A 25,536-nucleotide genomic window follows, 5' to 3' on the forward strand; every position below is an offset into this window, starting at 1 on the left:
GGTCATGGTTTTGGATGATACGCTTATTCTGATGATGGGTACATACCAGAAATATCCTAACCTGTCTTTTTTTTTCTTTACACATGCTGACTGACCTGTGTATTTGTTGCAATTTCTGTTTTTTTTTTAAATTTCAGATTTCCAGCATTTTGTATTGAAATCGGCCAATTTTGCAAACAGTGGGAAAACATGTCCAATTTGGGCAATTGCACGCTCGATGCTGCACCTCCACTTGGTGCAGAGCCCGCCTCGTGCGCCGCGCGTGCGCGTGCGCGGTGGCGAGAGGGCAGGGCCGGGCCGGGGGCGGCGGCCGGCGGGCGGGCGGCGGCGGCGGCATGAGGTGCGAGTGACGGCCGAGTGGTGAATGAACGCCGCCCCAGAGTGTGGGACGCGCGGAGATCGGGTCAGTAAAGTACTGTACAAAAACAAAAATGGCGGGATTGGTGTACAAAATGGCGGTGCCAGCGAGCTCACTTGCTCCGTTTGTGGAGCGGCTGAGCCCGGGCCTGTGCTCATCGGCTTTGGGGCGTTGGACTTAACAGATCCCCAGTTACGTCGAGCGTTGGTGTTTCCTGTGGGTAAAATGCAACCACTTTTGTTTTCCCTACCTCGGTTAAATGAAGCTCTTCGAATTTTTAATGGGTTTTCACTTTCATTTCCCACGCTGCTTCAATTATTCCTTTTGCCAAATGAGAAAACCAAACGTGGGGGAGGCAGAAGGGCGTGCATGGGATTTTAGTTTATGGTGACATTTCACTATAATACATAGCAGCCTTAATAAATAATGTCAGTACATTATGGCCTATAAGCCAAATGGGGGAAAAAGGCAAGGTGGATAAAAAACTTGAGGGTTTTTGATATACGGGGCATGATTTTGATCCCGAGCCGGGAAGGGGGGGGGGGTCAAATTGCGGACAGGAAACTCAGAAGTACGGGTTTCCCGGATGTCCTTAGGATTTTGACGCAAGAACGTCTTTTTTTTTGTCGATTTGCCGTTCAACTGACCGGCCTGATTGAGAGGCTGGTCTCAGTCGGACGGGAGACCAGCCAGGGGGCGGACGTGTTCAGGTAAATCTTTGTTTGTATGGATGGGGGCACAGGTTGGCACGAGGGTCGTCAGTCATGGGGAGAGGGATCGGGGGGGGGGATGTCAGGATCGGGGGTCCACGATCGTTGGGGGGGGGGGGAGCAGGTTCCGGGGTCCGCGATGGGGTGGGGGGGAGGTCAGCGATCATTGGGGGGTCACTGCAGGTAGGCTTGTTGGGCTTGGGGGAAGCACTCCTGCTCCTCCTGGCCCACAAGCTATCAGAAAGGCAGCTATCTTTGGTTATGTCCCCTTTGTCGTTAAATAAAACAGTGTTAGTAGTATTGTGAAAAGATGACAAATAAGGACCTCGTGGTACTTTTTGGAGTGCAAGTTTCCATTGTCTGCCTTTAAAGCCCCTTGGGTCCCTTTCTTCCCCCACCCCAGGCTGTTTTCCTCCCTTTGCCTCCTTTCACGAGGCATAAAAGAGAAGGCCTGGGAATCCCAGCCCCCGGGGTTGAAATCGGAAAATGGGGGCCCAAGACCTCCTTGAATGGTTTTAATGCCTGACCTGCCTCCTGGGAGAACCGGAAATGGATGGGTTGGGGGCGGGTCTGAAATGGTTGAAATTTTGAATGCCCCCAACCCACCTGTTTTTCACTGTGAAAATTATGCCCAAGGTTTACATTTGAGATATTTCCAAGCAGGCCACTCATAAAGTAGACTGACCCCTTTTAAATTGAACTGCTGCCAATCTTAGTCTGCTTTTGGCAATACTGCAGTTTGTTCATGAACTTGGAGGCCAATCTGAATCTATCTAAGCACAGAAAAAATATAATTGGTGGAATATATAGTAGTTATATACTTTGAACCAACCTGGAGACCTATGTAGAACTACTGTTTTTTTCACATTGCTTGGATAGTTCTACATAGGCCTACAGGTTGGTTCAAAGTACCAGCTGTCATTGCACTGGGATGCACACAAGTTGTACCCATAATCTATGTCATTGGAATGGCTGAGGGGGGAAGGGAAACTCTCACCTGAAATCTTGTTTTCCGTAACCTTGAAAATCTCTGAAACCTTGAAAATAAGCTGTAAAACCATGGATATTCCTTTTAAAAGGTTTAAGGATCTGGTTGCTTTGAGAAAATGCAGCATAGAACAACCATGAAAATGTCTCAGGAGCTCTGCACTTGCAAAAAGTATATATGTCGCACCTCTCCACTGCATTCAGGTATGTTTAGTGTTGTGTTTGTCTGAAAGCCTGACTTCAAAAGAATTAAACGGCTAAAACATAAGAACATAAGAAATAGGAGCAGGAGTAGGCCAATCGGCCCTTCGAGCCTGCTCCGCCATTTAATAAGATCATGGCTGATCTGATCCTAACCTCAAATCTAAATTCATGCCCAATTTCCTGCCCGCTCCCCGTAACCCCTAATTCCCTTTACAAAGCTGATCACTGAAACAGAACTAGAGTTACTTCCAAATTCTGTCACCGTCAGCCGAAGTACTCAGTTCTGTTTTCACTGTATGCATTGTGTTGCATGTATGACAAAACTTAATGTTTCACCAATACCAAAACTGATACAAGAGGATAAAAGGTGGAATTTTCCATTCAGAAACAGATTGTTTTCCGAAAGGTATCAGAGATGTTCTTTTGAAGGATGATTGATCTATTATAGATCCCTCTCATATTTATATATAGTGTTAGTATTTGCCAAACTAGTGCTTCATATTTCAATCTAATTGTAAATTTATGTTAATATCTGCCAAAAAAATGTGTGGTAGAATAGCGTGAGACAATGTTTAATGCAGTAAGCAGATTAGCGTAATTGTTAATCCTTAGGATACAGAACAGCATCGGCAGAATACTGAAAAGGTACAGCTTGCAATTATAGTGAAGAAGGGAACTGTTGTAGAAGCTTTGAGAGATAATACTATATTGTATGGTTCAGTAAATTAGCCTTGAGTAAAAAGTAGTGCAATATGGGTAGAAAGCACTACTCTTAAGATTGGCATCCTTGCAGAAATTGATTAACAAACATCAGTTTAAAAAGTGAATAAAAATCCAATTTCTACTTTTTAAAGATCATGGATGATGATGACACTCCACAACTACACAGTTAAATTAAAAAGTGGGTAGTTTACTCCAGGGAAGACCGAGTTAGTGAATTTAACAAAATGGAAGATTTGGAAATATCACCAAAGCTGCAAAACTACTAATTAGCATAAATAAGTTTTTTTGCCCAAGTGTATGAATGCTGTTGGCAATTATATTATCGTGGAGCAGAAAGCAAGGGCATCCTAAGAGCATAAAAAGGGTATACCACAGCTGAGTCAGCTACCTGGGTGGAGGAGCAATTTCTGAGGAGGTTTATGGTTTCTGAGTAATGGACTCCATAATACTGTCCAGGCCACTTTCCATTGTGGTGTATATAGTGATAAGTGACTAGGCAGTACGACGCTGCTACAATTGCCTGTTACAAATTTTTGTCCAAAAACAGCAGTCAGAAAGCCTCCAGGCTTAAAGATCTCGGGGAAGGTTGCAAAAAGGGGGTAGGGGTCGTATGTTCTCCTGTTTACCCTCCAAAGTTGTCCTGTTCTTGCATTTTGGGGGAAAATGAGGCAGCAGGGCCAGAGCACCTCGCTGGGTCAAAATCCTGGAACTCCCAACCTAATAGCATTGTGGGAGCACCTTCACCTACATGACTAGCAGTTCAAGAAGGTGGCTCACAACCACCTTTTCAAGGACATCTAGGGATGGGCAATAAAAGCCAGCCTTGCCAGCGACGCCCACATCCATAAAATTTATTTAAAAAACAAATTAATCATGCTTGCCCTTTGCTTCCAAGAAATCGCTAGACAACCCAATGTTGTGGGTCTGCGCTTCCTTTTTACCTCCTTTTCTGTATGGAAAGAAAAATCAGCCCCTGTGTGATGATTAACCTGATAAATTCCAGTAGTTCTGTCATGCCAGACTCTCCCTTACAAGTAAATCAGCTACGGTGTACAAAATGTAACCTAATTTGCGAATGGCCATTTTTCTGCCAGCGCAATCAAAAAAGAGAAACAAAAAAATAATTTGTTTGAAAACTCTCTGATCTGGCTGAACACTGTGAATTTGACTTGGAAACATGGGCGCATTAGGATGGTACTTGGATTGACATTGCTGATAAGGACCTGCATGTTAAATCAGAGCTGATAACTGACACAGCTAACCACATGACACATTACTCAGATAAAATGATAAAATGTCACATCGACTGTTAGAAGTCAACTAAAGTGTTAGATAAGGTCACACAAAAGTCTGTGAGGCCTCTGACTATGCAGTCCTTTTCTTCCTTGCTAACAATCTAGAACTGGAAGAACTCAGCTCTATGACCCAGACATTATGCCTTGATGTGGGATTTTGCATGATTGTTACTGGGAAGTGAGCTGAATACGCTCCACATGCCAGAGGGATACTATGGCTAATAAGATTTTGGAGTGCTATTATCGTGGGATTTTGTGTTCCATAATGCAGTGTCTCTGGGATTGCGGTTTTATTGTATTGCTGGAAAACAAAATAAATCTTTAGGTAAAGTGACCTAAAAGAGCAAGAATCTAAACTGGTTTCATTAAACTAACTTGATTTCTGTTTTTGATGTAATTTACAACACTATAAAACTATGGTTGGCAGGAATGCACATGTAGTGCAGAAAACAAAATCCAACGAAAATAGCACTTCAAAATATTAATGCCTGACTTACCAGGAGCCAAAAGGTATGACTTATACATTAAATTTTACTATATACTCTTTTTGTTCAGGTTCTGTTTTTCACACTTTACCAATTCATTTAGGGAAACAGGGGATATTAGGCTGACTGGAGAATTATTAGCTTAGAATTGGCATTGTGTGGTAAACTACGTGAAGCAGCACTGAAGAGAAGCACAATTACGCTGGGATAATCATTTGAAGATGGAAAATATGCAACTATCCGAATCTGAACGGCAGCAAACTTATATGGCCTGGTCTGTTTTTAATCTGCTATGCTGCTTTTTTCCACTTGGGTTAGTGGCACTGATTTTCTCCTGCAAGGTTAGTTGACATCCATAACAAAAATTTGAATCAGTATTGATAAAGGCTATAACATTTATATAGAGAGCATCTGTAGGTTTATGTGAACTGAAATTAAAGTACAAGTACAATTTACAGTAAGTTGGAGTTACCCTATGAGACATCTCAATCATTCGTACCAGGCCCTGACATTTGCCTACTGCTTCTCAGAAATCTGTATGGGAGCAGATTGTTGGACAGCATTGTGGTTATTAAAGCCCGGGTTATTGGCTGTCACAATCTGCTTCCCCAATGTGGTGAATCCAGAAAAGGTATACTGCTTTAGATTTAGCCCCAATCAGATCAGTCCATCGAAAACTCTGTCTGAGTTTAGGACCTTAGGCAATGGGGCTGTGCTGTAGAGAACCCTGAGTAGCCATGTTTCCAATGGTGATCTGCAGCTTGGTCTGGCATATGCAGCATTGCACAGTTGTGGATTGTGGACTGTTCCCTTGACCCTTCAAAACTTTTCAGTCTACATATGGCAGCTTATATGGCAAGCTATTTTAGTATGTTGTGCTGCAGTGCTAAAATGTATGCCTTTGTTGGAGGGAGTAAATGAGTGAATAAGAAGATTAAGGAATCAAAAACAAAGGAAAATACTAGCCATGGGCTTGGAGGAGGACTCTGGCCTCGCCCTCCCTGAATCCCACTATTGCCTCTAGGCCCAGAATATCCAGTGCCCCATTGTAAAGGATCTAAGGTCTTAGATGATTATGTATGGCCTTGTCTTGCAAACAGATAGAAAAGGGCCAAATGTTGGCATGAGTAGTATGAGAGAAGATGTGTGTTACCCAAGCTGGCCAGCAGCCACTACCTGTGTTTTTGAACATTAAAACCCAGATACCTCAAGTTGCCAATGTGCTTAATATTTGTTGCTTGCCATATTTAATGTATTACAGGGCAAATATATTGGCACGGCAACAGTAGACGTGCTCTGCTAAAACATGGGCATGCCTGTTGCCAGAGTGCTTTGCACACTCTCTCTGCTGACCCACCAAGCTTACAGTGAAGAGCTGTTAAGATGCATTATAAGGCACAACAACAATACCAACTTGCATTTATATAATTCATAGGAAAATGTCCCAAGGCACTTCACAGAAGCATAATCTGGCAAAGATTGACACCCATCCAAAGAAGGACATATTAGGAGGAGTGACTGAAAGAGGTAGATTTTAAGGAGGGTCTTAAAGGAGGAGAGGCGAAAAGGTTTGGGGAGGGAATTGCAGAGTTAGAGCCTAAACGGCTGAAGGCATGGCTGCCACAGGGGGGAATATGTAAAAGACCAGAATTGGAGGAACACAGAGTTTTTGTAGGGCTGGAGGAGTTTACAGAGAGGGAGAGGTGAGACTATGAAGTGTCTCCATGAGTGACCAGGAGCCAATGTAGGCCAGCGAGCAAAGAGGTGATGGGTGAGCAGGACTTGGTGCAGATGAGGATATGCAGAGCTCTGGATGAGCTGAAGTTTATCGAGCGTGGAGGATGGGAGGCCAGCCAGAAGAGCATTGGAATAGTTGAGTTTGGAAGTGTTAGTGATTTACAAGTGCTTTAAGAGAACATAGGTTTGTGAAATTGTTCTTGTTTTCATGTTTTTTTAAACAAACTTTTGAGCTCAAAAGTGAGGGATGTTAATGGAATACTTCTCACTTCAAGGCCCCAGTGTCAGTATGAAGTACTTGTAATTCAGGTATACCACAGATAGATGCAAAGTAAAGCGCCTCTACTCTCGCCTAAGAATGTGCTTCAGCCTCAGACGAGCACCTCTGTCTACACCTGTTTCCATTTTGCCCCACCAGCCATCCTGTGGCTTTACTTTAATGCCAATTAGTGCTGAATTAATGGATGATGTTTGCTGTGGGCTTATTTCCATTCTGAACTGGATTGAGACTTAATAAAATTATTATATATAGGACCTTTACAGCCAGCAGACAGAGAAGACTTTGATTGCTGGAGTCTGGATTGATTTGAACCTAGGTCCCAGAGGTACACCCTCTAGTTCTCAGAAACTAAATATTTCTCCAAGACTCAACAAACAATATTGTTGAAGTAGTTTTTAATATGGTGACTTTAAATGAAAAACATGGGACAAGAAATAGGAGAATAACTTCTCGATTTGACTTTTATACTCTTGGTTCTGTATTTGTCATTTGAATGGCTTCTTTATATTTTCAGGCTGACATTGCTACTAGAAATAACGACCGAGAAAGTGCAACGCGTTCATCTCGCATTGCCAGATTATTAAACCTAATAGCAACAATAACTGGAATTACAATCTTTATTATAATAATAGCTTTTCGAGTATACTGGACATAAAGGCCTAGGAAGTGGTTCACACTGGTGCGAAGTGGACATAAGAAACATTCCCAGCGCCAGAATGGGTAGGCCCAAGGTCCACCCAATATTGGGCTTCGGACGAGGCCAATGAGCTGCAGGTGCCTGCTGGGCATCCCCAGGCAGCTCGCCAGCGAACAAGATTTAAATTTTGGGCCAACGTGTCATTGGCAGCGGCCCTCAGGTCGGTCCTGGGGGGTGGGGGGGGGTGTAAGCAATCAGGAGGGAGGCGGCGAGCGGGAAAGGGGAGAGGGAGCGAGGGAGGCAGCTATCGATAGAAGGAACGGGGAGAGGTAGAGAGGCAAACGGGAGGGCGCTGAGTGATGGTTGGCAGCGGTCCATGGTTTTAACGTGGAGAAGGGAGGAGCACTCTTGCAGCTCCCTGCTCCACATTCAGGTAAGTATTTTTTTTTTAAAGTACCATTTTGGTGGCGGCCTGCAGCAGTCCCTTTAAGGACCATTGGTTAGGCCACATCGAGACCACATTTTCCTGAACGCAGTCAGTCCAGCGCCTGCTGTGTTCAGGGTAGCCCAGTTTTACAAAGGAGGCCACAACCAGGCATTAGGCTCCCCTATTTGCATAGGCAAAGGCATGGACCCAGATGCCTCTTTTTTGCCTTCATCTTACAGCACATTTATGGCCACATTGGATGCTTCAACGCCCGTTTTACGCCTGGCACCATCGAATTTCTAGGCGATCAACTGCACGTTAGCCCTGATGATAAAAAGGCAGTAATGGCTTCACAATTACTAAGCCTCTTGGATTATCATCACATATGAAGGACATGGAGTACGCTGACAGCTGATGTCCACACTCACAACTGATATTAGTACAAAAACTGACTAAAAGCAAATAAAGCCACATAAATGTGTATTACAGAATGATAATACTATGGAATGATATCAAACCAGTGTTTCATTCAGAGGGTTCAGATAATGGTTATAAACAATTTGAGCTATGTCGCCATGATTTCATCGAAATTTTGGTACAGGTGACCATTTCTACCCATCGTACCTGTGCAGTGCTAGCTCCCTAACTAGAGCGACTACTGCAATCCCAAGTGTGTGCTGTTTTCCTGTAGCCCTTTAATGTTTGTCTTCAATTGTTTAATTCCCTATTAAATGTTCTGATTGACTTAACTTCAGTAGCAACTTGTGGTAAAGCATTCCATGCCTTAATCTTTTCATGGAAAAATAATCTTCCAAATTTCTCCCCCTATGCTTCTAGAACTGATCATTAGTTTATGTCCCCTTGTTGTCTACTCACCAACTGGCTTACTGTTTTCCCTCTTAAACCTGTTCATAATTTTAAACTTGGTCCGCTTTACCCTCTGTACAACAGTGAATACAGGCCAAATTTTTCATTGTCAGCATCAAGCACTCCCAAGTCAAGTAGAGGATGGTTACATAGATTTACATAGAATGTACAGCACAGAAACAGGCCATTCAGCCCAACAGGTTCATGCCGGTGATTATGCTCCACACAAAGCCTCCCTCCCTACTTCATCGAACCCTATTAGACACAGCTCCTACAACTCTGCCCAACTTCATAAAGCAGTCTTTTCTGCACCAGAGTGATATTTTCTACACCAGCTATTCAATGACCTCCAAGTGAGATGCTTAGTTTAGTGCCTATTAGTATCAGTTATTTGATGTAGAAACTGGCTCTAACTCATTACCCAGTCTATATGAAGATTAAAGTCCCCCATGATTACTTCTCTCTAATAGCATAGCTCATTTTGGTAACTCACCTTGTGGGAAACGGTCAGTGTGTTTTTACTGGCATATAGTTATTAACCCTTGTATTCTGTATTTAATGTACTTTAGTCCACTTTTTTTAATGTGCATTTGCAGTTTATTAAAAGTATATTTCAGAAATACATAATGCCAGCATTTTTTGTTTCAAAATGTATTTTCTCTTCAGTGTAACTAAGAATGTATAAAATGTTCATGATGTGATAATAGTACGAAAATACATTACAATTATTATTGTATCATAATCTCTGCTTAAAGTCTGTTTCATACATATACCATGACAAAGATTTTTTTTCAGTATTGGTCTTCCAAGCACTGACTTCCTGGGTTTCAAACAGCTTATACACCTGATGGGAAGACTTTAATTACCAAGGACATGATTTTAACTTGGAAAAACAGGTGGGTTGGTTGTGGGCGGGGCAGTAAAAATGTCAAAAATCTAAAACCCGCCTCCGGCCTGCCCACTTCCAGTTTTAATGGAGGAGAGACGAGGCCTCCATTTGAACAGCTTTTTTATTTTTAACTCCTGGGAGATGAGATTCCCGGGCCTTCTACCTTACGCCTGGTGAGAGGAGGCAAGAAGGCTCAAACTGCAGGTAAGTGCCTTTATATCACAGCTTAGGGGCCTGGTGGAGCAGGAGTGCTTCCCCCCCCCCCCCCCAGGCCCAACAAGCCTACCTGCAGCAACCCTACAAAGCTCCCCCCCCCCCCGCCCTCAACAATCTCCGACCCCGCCCCCGCCCCCGATGATCCCCAACCTCTCCCTGGCTGCTCTCCTGTCCGGCGGAAAACATACAAAAAGAAAATAAATGACATCCTTATGTCAAAATCGTAAGGACGTCCGGGTTTCCAGTCAGGAATTCCACCCACATCCCCCGCCCCCTTCCCAGCTCCCCAGTAAAATCATGCTCCAAGTGTCTGTGAAACGTTACTCATGCCGTAGAAACAAAAAGCTTGGTTTTCTGCGATTCAAAATAAAACAAGTCTAATTTCAAGCTAGGCTGATATTCTGAGGCCAGCACTAATTGTTTTGTCATATCAAGCTCTTGGCCCATATTGGGCCTAACACTGGAACTACACCAAGATTCAGGGTGGGAAATTTTGTGAGTGAGCAGTCACCAGTGGGCTACTGGGGAAATGTATGGGGATGCAGCCATTAAAATGTAAGAGTGCAAGTTTTTTTAGCCTTTACAAAGGCTTAATTATTCTAAATGTGTATATTTCAACCAGGCAAAAGGCTATTTTATGCATGGAAAAAAAGGCTGACAAAACCTCGCAGCTGGCAAAATAAATGATTGGTGCTGAAAGGTACCCACTTGTAAAGTCCCAGCTGCAAGCTGCATAGATGGAAGTTACTGAGCAAGTGAATGCAGTCTCCCAGATCTACGGTACCTGAGAGCAAATGAGGAAAAGGTTCAGTGACATAAGGAAAAAAAGCGAAAGCTAAGTGTAGACACTTTTTTACACATGTACACTCTTCATACATTGCATGAACGTAAAGTAAATGCTCATCTATTAATCTACCATGCTCTTAAGGAGATAACCTTTAAAGCACACACAGGATTTTTTTTGCAATAACATTTGCAGTTGGAGACAATTATACTATAAACAACATTTCACAACATGCAAAAGAGTACAGACAGGAAAAATACCGTATAAGACCTTCCACAGGAAAGTAGGTTGTCAGGGCACAGTTGCTGCTTGAGGCACTTAATAACATCTTCCTAAAGGTGCAGTGCTTGCAGACTAAGGCTGCTCACAACCATCGAGAGAGAACCAGGACAGGAAGTGTACCAGCCATGGCCGGTCAGAGTTTGAAGAAATGGCCCTCATCTTTTTGGCAATGAATCTGTAGAGGCATTTGTGATAGGAAATCTGGAGCCGTGATACTGCCATGGAACAAGTATCCTCCATTTATTATGATTCTTCATATACTGAATCCCTTACTAAATCCTCACAGCACAATCTGCAATTGCAAAGCAGCTGTAAGATACATGAAGGAATAGATTTTCCATAATTCTACCACCTAATTGTGGGCAGTTGCAAGGTGGATGGGGCAGGAAATGAAGCAGGGAGCAGTTTCATCATCAGTGGTCCACCACAATTTTGGAATTGCTCACCAGAAGTGATGTTAGACATTGAATGCTTCCACTAGGAAGACCAGTGGGTTCCTGGCGCCCAGATTGTTTGCCCCACCCCCTCCTCATCAACATTACACTGTGGCAAGACTCCAAAAGCCCACCCACCACCGATCTGGCCATATACCTCATTGCTGTTTGAGAGACCCGGCCAAGTCCAAATTAGCTGCCACGTTTGCCTACAATAACAACAGTGTCTGCAAACACTCTCACACCCACACACACACACACACGGTTAATATTTTAAATTTAATAGCCCTGAAATGATGCTATGCAAAACTGTCTTACAAACACTTGTGCTTGTTTAAATATGCTCTGCAAATTTGGCAGAGGAGTTAGCCTGTTTATTTTAAATAGGTTAATGTCTCCATTAAAATAGCAAGAAGGGTAAATTAGGCATGTGTTAAGCATTCATTCTCTCACAGTGTAATTTCAGGACCAGTGTATTTTATGTGTCCAAAGTTATTATATGCTTATGGCCTCTATATTTGTTTATTACCAATATCCATACTGCTGCATAAACAATTTTTGATCAATTCTTTAAAAAATGCATTTTTCACTTCTGCTGATAGCTCAGTAAATAATTGTGCAGGCTGTATGTTGCCCAAAACGGACTGGAAATGTATCAAGATGGATACCTGGTTTATATTGTTAGATGATCACATCCCAAATTGGTTCACAGTGAATTAATTATTTTTGAATTGCAGTCAGTTATATAGGCAAATACAGCAGTCAATTTGCACACAGCAAGGTCTCAAAAACACCAAATGAGTTGAATGCCCCCCCAGGTGGTGGTTTTGGGTTGGGAGAGGAATGTTGGCCAAGACACCAGAATAAATTGTTGCTTTTCAAATAATGCTTTGTGATCTTTTACATTCACACACGGGCTTCCGTTTAACATCTCATCTGAAAAATAGGGCTGACAGTGCTGCACATCCTCAGTATTGTACTGAAGTCTCAGATGCTCAAGTCCTGGAATAGGGGCTGTGAGATGAAAGTGCTACCAACCAAGCCGATCTGTAGGTGATACAACTTTGCAGTTGATGTTAATTTCCCACTCCTGATTGCTATTAAGTGACTTCTGTTGGAAAGTGTGCGTCTGGATGTCAGGTAACGGCAAAATCAGCCTCAGATGTAATACACCCCACCCCACCACCCCCCTGCCCCACTCCACTCCAGCACTCCCTCCCCAGTGAAATACAAGTTTGATGCAAATAACATAAACTTAATCTTTCTAGATGTGATGTTGATTTATGTCAGTTAAGATGAGTTAATGAATTGTTAGTAGATTCCTTCACAAAGTGACATCTTTCATAAGGCTTTGTCTCACAAAATTTCTGGCTGATAATCAGGAGGTTGGATAGTTGGAGCATGAAAAATTGATGTAATTAATTGCCTTTATATTAATCAGCTTATTTATTGTAAAGTTAATTAAAACTGAAAAAATACATTGAACACACATGTTTCTTCTATGTAGTCTATTTTGGACAATTTATGATCTTGCATTAAAAATTATTTATGCCTTTAGGCTAATGGCGCTCTTGATCGTGGGAAGATGGAGGAAGCCAGGGGCACCTATAAAACTGAAGGAATTAGCTGTAGCAACAAATATATTTGGAATAATTATTTTTGCAGTAGCAGTCATTTATGTCACTACGAACAGTCTCCCAGCAAAACATTATGTATAAAATGTTTTACAGATAGTTTCCTCTGCCAATTTTTTTTTAAAGATTGCCAGAAAGAAAATGTCATTTGTTATTTACACCAAATAGTCTGTATTATGAAAAATATGACCAAGAACATTTGATTTTTGATTCACCAGTATTTATGGTCTGTACTTAATTTGCCCCTTCCAAATGATCTATGTACATAGAAACAGGAGTAGGCCATTCAGCTCTTGAGCTTGTTCTGCCATTTGCCTTTGCTCCATGTCCCTTACCAAACTAAAATCCATCAGTTTCATCCTTGAACATTTCAATTGACCTAGCATTCCCAGGCTTTTGGGGTAAAGAGTTCCAGATTTCCACTACCTTTTGTGTGAAAAAAGTGCTTCCTGATTTCATTCTTAAGTGGCCTAGCTCTAATTTTAAGATTATGCCTCCTTGTTCTGGATTCTCGCACCAGTGAAATAGTTTCATGAAGTTTCTGGATTCCCCACCAGTGGAAATAGTCGAGGGAAGTTAATGTTAATAAATGTGCTTTTTGATATTGGATGTGAAATACACTTCGGCTAACAGTATCTAATTTAAGAGAAAGTCTTGCCTTGCTGTCCTGCAAAGATTGATTCGACAAACTGTTATATGCTTTCAAGGCGATTTAGACAAGTTGAGTGAGTGGGCAAATACATCGCAGATGCAGTATAATGTGGATAAATGTGAAGTTATCCACTTTGGAAGGAAAAACAGAAAGGCAGAGTATTATTTAAATGGTGATAGATTGGGAAATGTTGATATACAAAGGGAACTTGGTGTCCTTGTACACCAGTCACTGAAAGCAAACATGCAGGTGCAGCAAGCAGTTAGGAAGGCAAATGGTATGTTGGCCTTCATTGCAAGAAAGTTTGAGTACCGGAGCAAAGAAGTCTTACAGCAGTTGTACAGGGCCTTGGTGAGACCACACCTGGAGTATTGTGTGCAGTTTTGGTCTCCTTACCAAAGAAAGGATATACTTGTCATAGAGGGAGTGCAGCGAAGATTCATCAGACTGATTCCTGGGATGGCAGGACTGTTGTATGAGGAGAGATTGGGTCGACTCGGCCTGTATTCACTCGAGTTTAGAAGAGTGAGAGGGGATCTCATTGAAACATATAAAATTCTGACAGGGCTAGACAGACTGGATGCAGGGAGGATGTTTCCCCTGGCTGGGGGGGTCCAGAACGAGGGGTCACAGTCTCAAGATATGGGGTAGAACTTTTAGGACTGAGATGAGGCAAAATTTCTTCACTCAGAGGGTGGTGAACCTGTGGAATTCTCTACCACAGAAGGCTGTGCAGGCCAAGTCACTGAATATATTTAAGAAGGAGCTAGGTAGATTTCTAGACACAAAAGGCATCAAGGGGTATGGGGAGAGAGCAGGAATATTTTTTTTTTTTATTCGTTCACGGGATGTGGGCGTCGCTGGCAAGGCCGGCATTTATTGCCCATTCCCTAATTGCCCTCGAGAAGGTGGTGGTGAGCCGCCTTCTTGAACCACTGCAGTCCGTGTGGTGACGGTTCTCCCACAGTGCTGTTAGGAAGGGAGTTCCAGGATTTTGACCCAGCGACAATGAAGGAACGGCGATATATTTCCAAGTCGGGATGGTGTGTGACTTGGAGGGGAACGTGCAGGTGGTGTTGTTCCCATGCGCCTGCTGCCCTTGTCCTTCTAGGTGGTAGAGGTTGCGGGTTTGGGAGGTGCTGTCGAAGAAGCCTTGGCAAGTTGCTGCAGTGCATCCTGTGGATGGTGCACACTGCAGCCACAGTGCGCCGGTGGTGAAGGGAGTGAATGTTTAGGGTGGTGGATGGGGTGCCAATCAAGCGGGCTGCTTTATCTTGGATGGTGTCGAGCTTCTTGAGTGTTGTTGGAGCTGCACTCATCCAGGCAAGTGGAGAGTATTCCATCACACTCCTGACTTGTGCCTTGTAGATGGTGGAAAGGCTTTGGGGAGTCAGGAGGTGAGTCACTCGCCGCAGAATACCCAGCCTCTGACCTGCTCTCGTAGCCACAGTATTTATATGGCTGGTCCAGTTAAGTTTCTGGTCAATGGTGACCCCCAGGATGTTGATGGTGGGGGATTCGGCGATGGTAATGCCGTTGAATGTCAAGGGGAGGTGGTTAGACTCTCTCTTGTTGGAGATGGTCATTGCCTGGCACTTATCTGGCGCGAATGTTACTTGCCACTTATCAGCCCAAGCCTGGATGTTGTCCAGGTCTTGCTGCATGCGGGCTCGGACTGCTTCATTATCTGAGAGGTTGTGCAGTCATCAGCGAACATCCCCATTTCTGACCTTATGATGGAGGGAAGGTCATTGATGAAGCAGCTGAAGATGGTTGGGCCTAGGACACTGCCCTGAGGAACTCCTGCAGCAATGCCCTGGGGCCGAGATGATTGGCCTCCAACAACCACTACCATCTTCCTTTGTACTAGGTATAGTATTGAGATAGAGGATCAGCCATGATCATATTGAATGGCCTACTCCTGCTCCTATTTTCTATGTTTCCAACATCAGAACAGTGGGAGGCATTCAAGGAGTTCAGAGTAAACATGTTCCCACAAAGAAAAAGGGTTGGACTGCCAAATCTAGAGCCCCCTGGATGTCAAGGAGCACACAGGGTAAGTTAAGGCAAAAAAGGAAAGCTTCCATCAGAAGGAGCTAGATAGATTTCTAGACACAAAAGGCATCAAGGGGCTATGGGGAGAGAGCGCGAATATGGTATTGAGTTAGAGGATCAGCCTACTCCTGCTCCTATTTTCCTTTGTTTCTATGATCCAAAAGGACTATTTGGAGAGCAGAGAGTTCTGCTAATATTCTGACCAACAGTCCTCCCTCAACCAAAAGCAGATTAATTGGCCATTCATCTAATTTGTTGTTTGTGGAATTTTGCTGCCATGTTTGCCTACACTTCAATGATTTATTGGATGTGTAATAGTTTGGGACATTCTGAGAACAAAATAAGACACTTTATAAATGTAACTTTGTAGGAGATTTGTCAAACAATGAAGAAGACTGAATATAGAGGATTAAAGGGTAATCTAATTGAGGTGTATAACATGATTAAAGGATTTGATACAGTAGATAGAAACTATTTCCTCTGGTGGGGGAGTCCAGAACAAGGGGTCATAACCTTAAAATTAGAGCTAGGCCGCTCAGGAGTGAATTCAGAAAACACTTCTTCACACAAAGGGTAGTGGTTTAACGTAGTGGTATTAAGGAAGTGGTAACAGGGTATTTAGAAAATCATTATATGATTAGGCAGAGTCAACATGGTTTTATGAAAGGGAAATCATGTTTGACAAATCTATTAGAGTTTTTTAGGATTTAACTAGCAGGGTAGATAAAGGAGAACCAGTTAATGCAGTATATTTGGATTTTCAAAAGGGATTTGATAAGGTGCCACATAAAAGGTTGTTACACAAGATAAGAGCTCCTGGGGTTGGGGGTAATATATTAGCATGGATAGAGGATTGGTTAAAGGACAGAGAGTAGGGATAAACGGGTCATTCTCAGGTTGGCAGGCTGTTACTAGTGGGATCCACAGGGATCGGTGCTTGGGCCTCAGCTATTCACAATCTATATTAATGATTTAGATGAAGGGACCGAGTGTAATGTATCCAAGTTTGCTCATGATACAAAGCTAGGTGGGAAAGTAAGCTGTGAGAAGGACACAAAGAGTCTGCAAAGAGATATAGACAGGTTAAGTGAGTGGGCAAGAAGATGGCAGATGGAATATAATGTGAGGTTATTCACTTTGGTAGGAAGAATAGAAAAACAGAATATTTTTTAAATGGTGAGAAATTATTAAATGTTGGTATTAAGAGAGACTTGGGTGTCTTCATACAAGAAATACAAAAAGTTACTATGCAGGTACAGCAGACAATTAGGAAAGCAAATGGCACGTTGGCCTTTATTGCAAGGGGGTTGGAGTACAAGGGTAAGAAAGTCTTACTACAGTTATACAGGGATCAGTGAGACCTCGCCTGGAGTATTGAGTACAGTTTTGGTCTCCTTATCTAGGGAAGGATATACTTGCCTTAGAGGCCGTGCAACTAAGGTTCACTAGATTAATTCCTGGGATGAGAGGGTTGCCCTATGAAGAGAGGTTGAGTAGAATGGGCCTATACTCTCTGGTGTTTAGAAGAGGTGATCTCATTGAAACATATAAGATTCTGAGTGGGCTAGACAGGGTAGATGCTGAGAGGTTGTTTCCGCTGCCTAGAGAGAGTCTAGAACTAGGGGGCATGGTCACAGGATAAGGGGGCGGCCATTCAAGACTGAGATGAGGAGGAATTTCTTCATGCAGAGGGTTGTGAATCTGTGGAATTCTCTACCCCAGAGGGCTGTGGATGCTGAGTCATTGAATATATTCAAGGCTAAGATGGATAGATTTTTGAACTCATGGGGAATCAAGGGATATGGGGATGGGCAGGTAAGTGCAGTTGAGGTTGAAGATTAGCCATGATCTGATTGAATGACAGAGCAGGCTCGGGATGGCCTGCTGCTGCTCCTATTTCTTATGTTCTTATGGAAATCTGGAATGCTCTCCCCCAAAAAGTTGTTGAGGTTAGGTCAATTGAAAAATTCAAAACTGATTGATAGTTTGTTGTTAGGCAGGGGTATTAAGGGTTACAGTACCAAAGCAGGTAGATGGAGTTAAGATGCAGATCATCCATGCTCTAATTGAATGGTGGAACAGGCTCGAGAGGCTGAATGGTACTCCTGTTCCTATAAGACATACAGGTTAGCGGAATGGGCAGACAAGTGGCAAATGCAATTCAATGTGGATAAGTGTGAAGTAATACATTTTGAGAGTAAAAACAAGGAGTTGGAATATACACTTAATGGGAAGACAGTGAAACATGTGGATGAACGGAGAGACCTAGAGGTTTAAATATATAATTCCCTGAATGCCCAGGTGCAGGAAGGCAGATAAAGTCACCAAAAAGGCCAATAGAATTTTTGAGTTTTATAAATAGGGGCACAAGAATTTTAAAAAATGAGAAGTTATACAAAACATCAGTTAGGCCACAGTTAAAATACTGTGTATGTTTTGGGTGCCCTCTTATAGGAAGGACATTAAATCCTGACGAGAAAAAGAAGTCTTCCGAGTCTGATTGTACCACTTCACTTATGTCTATTGAGGTTGCCCTGAGGTACCAAGATCATGTAGAGAAATATTTACCACAACTGCTATCACATCTTAATAAATGGGGCAGGAAATGAGCTTCTTAACCACCATAATTCACAATTTATCTGCTACTCTTTATGTGTTAAATCGAAACTTAAGAGCTGTGGCTCACAAAACCACAAAAAACGTCATACACTTAAATAAGAAGTAGTGACCTTTGGGTGATGATTTTCAGCTCAGGAGTGCATCTCCACACAAAGAACACAATGCTCATGGTTTAAAGCCATTTATGCTTTTGTGCCTCAGTCAGTATAAACTTTGTTGACTGGAAATTGAATAGCAAGTTCAAATATCAATACGAGAATTAGAAAAGAAGACAAAAGAATAAATAACAAAATAATTTTTTTTTTTTAAATAGTCCATCTGGCAATATTTGAGCTGTGACACTAGGAGAATTCTAATATAATTTATTTGGAAATTTCTGTTCTCATTTCAAAGTTTCATTTAAAATGGGCTGTAATGTAACATACAGCAATACTACATCACAATACATTGGACTGAAATCTCTTCTATTTTTATTATTTTGACTGTGCTATTACTTAGTTTCTAACTAATAAAACCTAATATAAATGAAACATGGCAGGAAACAATATCTACTGCTGAAAAGTATGCCATCAACTCCTGTCAAATAGGATTGGTGAGTTCAAATCTCTTGTGTCAGTTTGTACTGAGTGGAAGGAAGTTAAATGAGTCTGAGAACAGTTCACACAGACAGTTAACGTGCATCCAGATGACATGTTATAAACATAGTGCAAAAAAAACAGCTGCTGACATAAACAGTTGTTCATGGAGTTGGAGTACTGATGTTTGAAATTGGCAAGTTCTAGAATGTGGGGAATAAAGGGGGCGGGGGGAACAAGTGACAGTTTAGGCAGTCGAAGGAATGCATCTGTAAAGGCAGGATGGAAGGTGGGCAGATTGAAGAGTAGAAATGGAAATCAGCACAACAGTGAGAGACAAACACAAAAGATGAGGAAGAATTTTGTAATTAAAAAGAGGCAGAAAATAGTTTGAAACTAATATAAAGGAGATAATGGGTCATATCTTCCTCTAGGTTTTAAGCTTAATGAAAAACAGGCAGTAAGGCTAGTAGAAAACAATAACAGACTCTTCTTGTCTGATATTTTTACTACTATATGTTTGCTCGCAACCTTAAATAATTGCAAAGGAATTAGTGGAGAAAAACAAAGAAAAATAACTTTGCTTATTCAAAACCTCTTACAGATTGTGAAAGCCTAGTTAAAGGCAAATTATTATAATTTAATATGGAGATACTGGAAATGAAAAAGGTGAACTATTCAGAATAGGGGTCAATCAAAAAAAAAGGACGACAAGATTTGGAAGAATTTGCATAGATTGTATAAAACTTAATTATTGTTTTAAAATAATCAGTTTACATTACAAATGTCCATTGAAAAATATATCCACATTAACACTTTCTACATTGCTTCATCAAATCAGCCTATAATTCTAATTGACAATTATAAATTCCAAAAACAATGTCTTAGTTATTTCTTGCAAAAGAGGAAAATAGCACCTTAGTTACTTAGTTTAGGTATTTTAGTATTGACTTAAGGAAAATAATAATATAATCAATCAAATCAATTGTAGTACTTAAGGGAATTAGGTGTGAATTTAATATTAAAATTAATCCATTCTACTCAAAAGTAATACCGTTCGTATTATGATTAAACCTTTCTACAGGCATTTATGATCGGAACTAGTTTATATATAATAGTATCAAGGATTTAGGATCAAGCAAATGTAGTACCTGTATGTTAAAAAGGAGGCAAATCTAATCCAGCCAAATGCAGATCCATTAGCCCAAAATCAATAGCAGGTAAAATAATGGAAACTATTCTAAGGAGTGGTTTGGAGAGCTACCTTCATGGCAAAAGCTTAATATAAAATGCCCAGCATGGATATAGAATGTGAAGATCCTGTTTCTCCCTAGATGCAATTATAAGTAAAGTAGATAGTTCAACTCCCTATGATATGGTTTCTTTGAACTTACAGAAAACATTTGACAAGGTCTCACATGAAAGATTTTGGTCAAGAAATAGAAAGCAAAGAGTACTCATGTGAGGTGTAATGCATAATGTCAGAACAGAGGAAGGTATTGAGCGGAGTACCACAAGGGCCAATACCTGGACATGTTGTGTACTTCTATACATCTGTGGAATGCTACATGAGTTTCTCAATAATAACCTTACAAAGCCTTAATAAGCAAAGAATAGCTTTTTCACAGTTCCTGCCAATGTTCATTGATTCATTTTTGAAAGATAGGAATGATTAGAGCCGTGCTAAAAATGGACAAGTATTGTGTCCTTTACCTACTTTACACTGCTATTTACTCATGTATCTTATTTTGCTAAAATTAGCAAAGCAAAGAATAACAACCCCCATTATTCCACAACTTTTTGTTCTGTAGTCATCATTGTTTACCAAAATATGTACACAAACTCAACAAAGCAATACAGAAAAAATATATTTGGTACTATGCAGGAAAAGTTAAACCTTAATCTAGGAACACTGAACAGCCATTGTCTGATAGAGAGTGGGGTAGGCAACACTATCGGAGGAGGTTGATTGCTCGCTATCCTTTCAGGTGAAGTGATGCAGTGGAGCCTAAAAAATGGGAGGAAATACATACATTGAGAATACAAATTCTTGCAGATTTAAAGAACATTAAACCCACAGTAGGACAGTTGAAAGTAATAACAGGAAAATGGCAAAATCCTTAATCAGAAGGTAATTAATATTATTTGCCTGCATTTTTAACAAACTTTTCTTCCCCTTCCTTTTAGGTCTCCCAATGCATGCACCATTTCAATGCTTCTGAGATAGCCATTAACACAAACTGCTCCAGCATGACTGGGTATCCAATTTTCCCTTTCTGACTTCCTTACTCTTGGGAAGCACTAGTCTTCATTAGGGTCCACATTTGAATTTCATGAGCAAGATCTGGATCATGGATAAAATGAACCATCATTTTGTCGAGAGTGTATTGATAACAGCACATTACGATATCTTTATTAATTAAACTATAAAAATAGGTCTGAACTTAAATTCAGAGTTTGTCCTGGCTTCACGGCAGGAATGTCCAAGCTTTATCCCCTGAGCCGCAAAGGTGCGTAGAATGGAGCCTCAGGGCCACATAAATTTAAATGCATGTTCCCATTAATCTGCATATATCTCAAGTTGATGATTCTAATAGGTCTTGGAGTTATAATTTAGGGTATATCTACCAATGAGGCAACAGTGTTAAACAAACGCTTTCAAACTAAGACACACAAAATTTAAATAGGACAAAATAACACATAGGGCATATATGCGCAAATAAGAATGAGTTACCTGGGCTTTGAGGGTTACAAGTTGGAAACCCTTGCTTTAGAGAACCACACAATACTAACTATATTTTAATGCACATTTCTCCTTCCAGGGCCCACCCACAATAATAGGAAGTGGAATAATTTAAAGACTCACTGAAGAATTATTTGCCAAAATAATTTAGTGCATCAGAAAGACTGAGAACTCCACAAAACATCATTGGAACCTGATGATGAAGAACTCACAAAATCCCAAGGATGGACCAGTGGTAACCTACTTAGGCTGGTCCATTTTCAGTTCAATCTTTTGCTGTCTTCCACTTGGACTAGCAGCAGTGGTTTATTCCTGTAAGGTTAGTTGTCCATTTGTATGAGTTTTGTAAACTTCAGACCGTTGCTATGAAAAAGAAATGAAATTTAAACATGTTTAAACTTTATGCATTCACTGTTACTTAGCTCAGCATTTTATTTAGTTTAGGTTTTTCAATGAAATTACAAAATAAATATAGTTATACTTTGTAAGATATCAACTGACATTTAAAGAAAGTTTTGTTAAAAAATAAGAATATCAAATTCCTGGATATCGTCCAGTAGGGTCGCTATTGGAGTTATTCATCATACATTGTACAAATGTGCAAGAAAACATATTTGTACATTGTTTGACATAATTCTGCTGCTTGTAAAGTTTTGCAAATTTCAAGTAATTAATCATAGTTCTGATCACAATTGTTAGATTTCCACTTTAACAAAGGGTAAATAACTGCATTGACCCTGAAAAGAAATAATAATTTAGGTTTGCTGATCAGTAACTTTGGAAAGGTGCCTAAAAATGAAGAGAGAGATATATTTCTGTGGTGCACCAGAAGAGGTATTGGCCTGGATGGTAGCAATATTCAGCTCTGGCTGGAGCTCCTCCTCCAAACCCCTTCTTCCTGCAACTTAGTTTGGATGGAGATCACCAGCGAGATTACTATCCATAAAATCTGCCATGAAGTCTGCATGACATCAAGAAAAACAACAACACAGCAGTACCTTTTACTACTGGAAGATTCTTGGCAGTTGCCCATGGGATATTAAAGTCTTTACCCACCAGAAACAATTGCAGAGTTGTTTAACTTGGAATGTTTTCATAATGCAGCAGAAACCAATCTATCCACGATTGGTTGCAGTAATTGCTCTCTCTTCAGTGCTGTGATTCCCAATGCACATTACTGGATAGGTAATGCACAATATAAGTCAGAAAACATACTGTCACCAACACAAGAAGCTGAACAGGACAATAAACTTTCAAAGTTAAAAACAAGTGCCTCCCACTTTAGCTGCATCTTGTGCAGTAACGCTGCAGGCAATTGAGTTGGTAAAGTGCGGACTGTAGTAAAAAAAGACGATATGCAAGATATACAATGCAGCAACACAGACATGTCCAAAAAAAGCCCAAAAATCATCAGCCACTAGCCAAATGTAACCTACCTTTTAAGAACATGTATAGATCCGGCCAGGCCTGTTTCTCAGAAAAATATCTGATTTGTATGGACAAAGAATGCCTCTTGAGGGGAGCATCGCCCGTCATCAATAAACTCAGCATGGGACCGTATTTGAACAATTATGCAAAGTGAGCTTTATATACTTGCACCAAAGCCTACTTTTGTTGCCCTAAGTCACCCATTGGAAAAATGGGTGTGGTAAGCATGCAGTGCATGAGGCCAGAGTCCTGACTTCCCAACTTATACCCACTGCCAGTGATGACCCCATGCCACCAGCAGGGCTTTGGAAAATAGAGTTTTATATTGTCTTTCTTATTGCCATCTTTTTCTGTGCTCAATTCGTTATCGTCTCTCTTGACAATTTCATCAGATTTTTCATTGCCATTATTCAGCTCTTTTTTTCTACTATCTAGTCAGTGAGTAAGAGAACTCTATGGAAGCAATTCTAGCAGTACTCATAGCACAAGTGACTGGATTGTTTTATAACTATGCTGGAGAGCAAGACAAAGAGAAAAAGGCATCTGAAGGTTACACTGGCCATTGTTGGCAGAATCCATGCAAGTGAGAAAAGCAGCTTTTTCACTGCCAGAATTAGGACATCCTAGGCATTTGATGAGACTAGGGACGTGATTGGAAGATTTGGTAAAATGATAAGATGATTTACATTTATGAATAATGTCAAAACTTGACTTATAGTTTGATAACTTCAGTAACATTTCTCAACACTTTTCAAAAATATCAAGGATTATGCAGTTTATCCGGTGTTTCTGTGGCTTTTCCACCGATGTGATGGGTGGACAAGTGGGAGAGCCCCTGAACAAGATCACCCACAAAGTGTCTGTTCACCTTCTCTCTCCTGAGCTTGAATTGGTGCCCCCTAGTTTGTGATTACATCAAAAAAATTTACTAGGGTTCAGTTTATCTATACCGTTGAAAACTTCAATAGGGTCTCCCCCAAGACTCTCTCTTTGTGCTCCAATCACGTGCTGCATTTATACCAATAAAGCAGCTGTACAAATGCTAAACCATTCAAATGTCCTCAAGACCTCTATGAAAACTTTCTCACTTCATAAATCTTTCACAGCATACAAGGTGCTCAAATATACCACAGCAAACTCTGATCATGTTTATGCATACTTCTAGATTTCTATTTATTACATGTACAAAAATCCAGTTTGCAAAATCTTTGTACCACAGCCCATGCAATGATTATCCACCATTTCAGTAGAAACAGAAAATACCTTAAACAAAACATACTGTACAAAAAAATATGCTTCTCCATGTTAAATTTGGATTTGCAGAATGTGGCTCTGTACATGAGTTCCTCCATATCTTCACATCTCATTGATTACATCACTTTGACACTTCTTAAATGAATCTACTAATGAACTGCTACAAGTGCAATGTGCTATATTTATTTTATAGATACATCATGGATAACTCGCCTGAAAATAGTTTCAATGTACTGAACTGAATATCTCATTTTGATCACTTGAGGACTTTTCATGAAAAGTTTATTCTGAATTAATATAAAATCAAAAAATATTGCATTTTTTAATCTGTATTTTTAAAAAATTAACAGTAGTCACTACCTCCACTAATGGCTCTTTAGGTTGGCTGCCTGGTGTGATACTGAGTAATGCAAGATACGTACCAACTTTGACACCTGATTTGTGCTGAATTAGCTGATCTTAGTCCAAAGGTGGTGGAGGCTTGGCAATCAATTTGAGTAACATTTGACCAGGGAGCAGATAAATTAGTTGGCAATTCCACTCCCAACTCCTGATCGGTAGTCATTGAGTCTTGCTGGAAAATTATCGGGGTGTACAGCAGATGAGTGCAGGATCGGCCACAGTTGTGATGTCCCTCAAATCACCTGTCAGCACTCACTGAACAAAGTTATTTTTGAAGAATGGTCACTAAGACAAGTTACAGAGGCCTACGAAGCAATGCTGCAGCACAAGTCACCACCTGTAGGGAAGGTGGGGAGAAAATTGAACAAAATAAAACAGGAATCAGGGATCATTTGGATGACAATGTGCAGAGTAATCTGAATAATGAATTGCCATCATATTTACTGATTATCTTATTGTGAAGGTAATTAAAATCTCAGCACAAACACATTGGAGATACATTTTTAAATTACTTCTCATGTGCCATTAAAATTTATTTAACTGTGCTTTCAGGCTAATGGAGCTCTTGATTATGGGAGCATGGAAGAAGCCAGGGGTGCCTCCAAGACTGCCAAAAGATTAAATATAGCAGCATCTGCATTCGGAATCATTTTCATTGGAGCAGTAATTATTTATGTAGCTGTTCATAATATCCCAGCCAAAGCTCGTACATAAAGCATTTTACAGATACTTTATTTTACTATTCTCTGTTTAAAAAGGATTGTATGAAAGAAAAATTGTTACTTCGTACATCAATTAATTCTTCATTATGGAAAATATGCCCAGGAACTTCTGATTTTTGATTCACTGTGTTATGTAT

The 25,536-nt window shown here is 40.8% G+C and overlaps 1 long non-coding RNA gene across 1 annotated transcript; it reads left to right on the plus strand.

The window, feature by feature from the left end:
* Positions 1 to 310: 310 nt before the first annotated feature.
* Positions 311 to 25,536, plus strand: LOC137301309 (uncharacterized). The gene is made up of 3 exons (XR_010958266.1): positions 311 to 403; positions 21,673 to 21,912; positions 25,230 to 25,536. It is a non-coding gene; the product is annotated as an uncharacterized lncRNA (long non-coding RNA).

The sequence above is a fragment of the Heptranchias perlo genome, chromosome 33, assembly GCF_035084215.1.
Source record: "Heptranchias perlo isolate sHepPer1 chromosome 33, sHepPer1.hap1, whole genome shotgun sequence".
NCBI classification, from domain to species: domain Eukaryota; kingdom Metazoa; phylum Chordata; class Chondrichthyes; order Hexanchiformes; family Hexanchidae; genus Heptranchias; species Heptranchias perlo.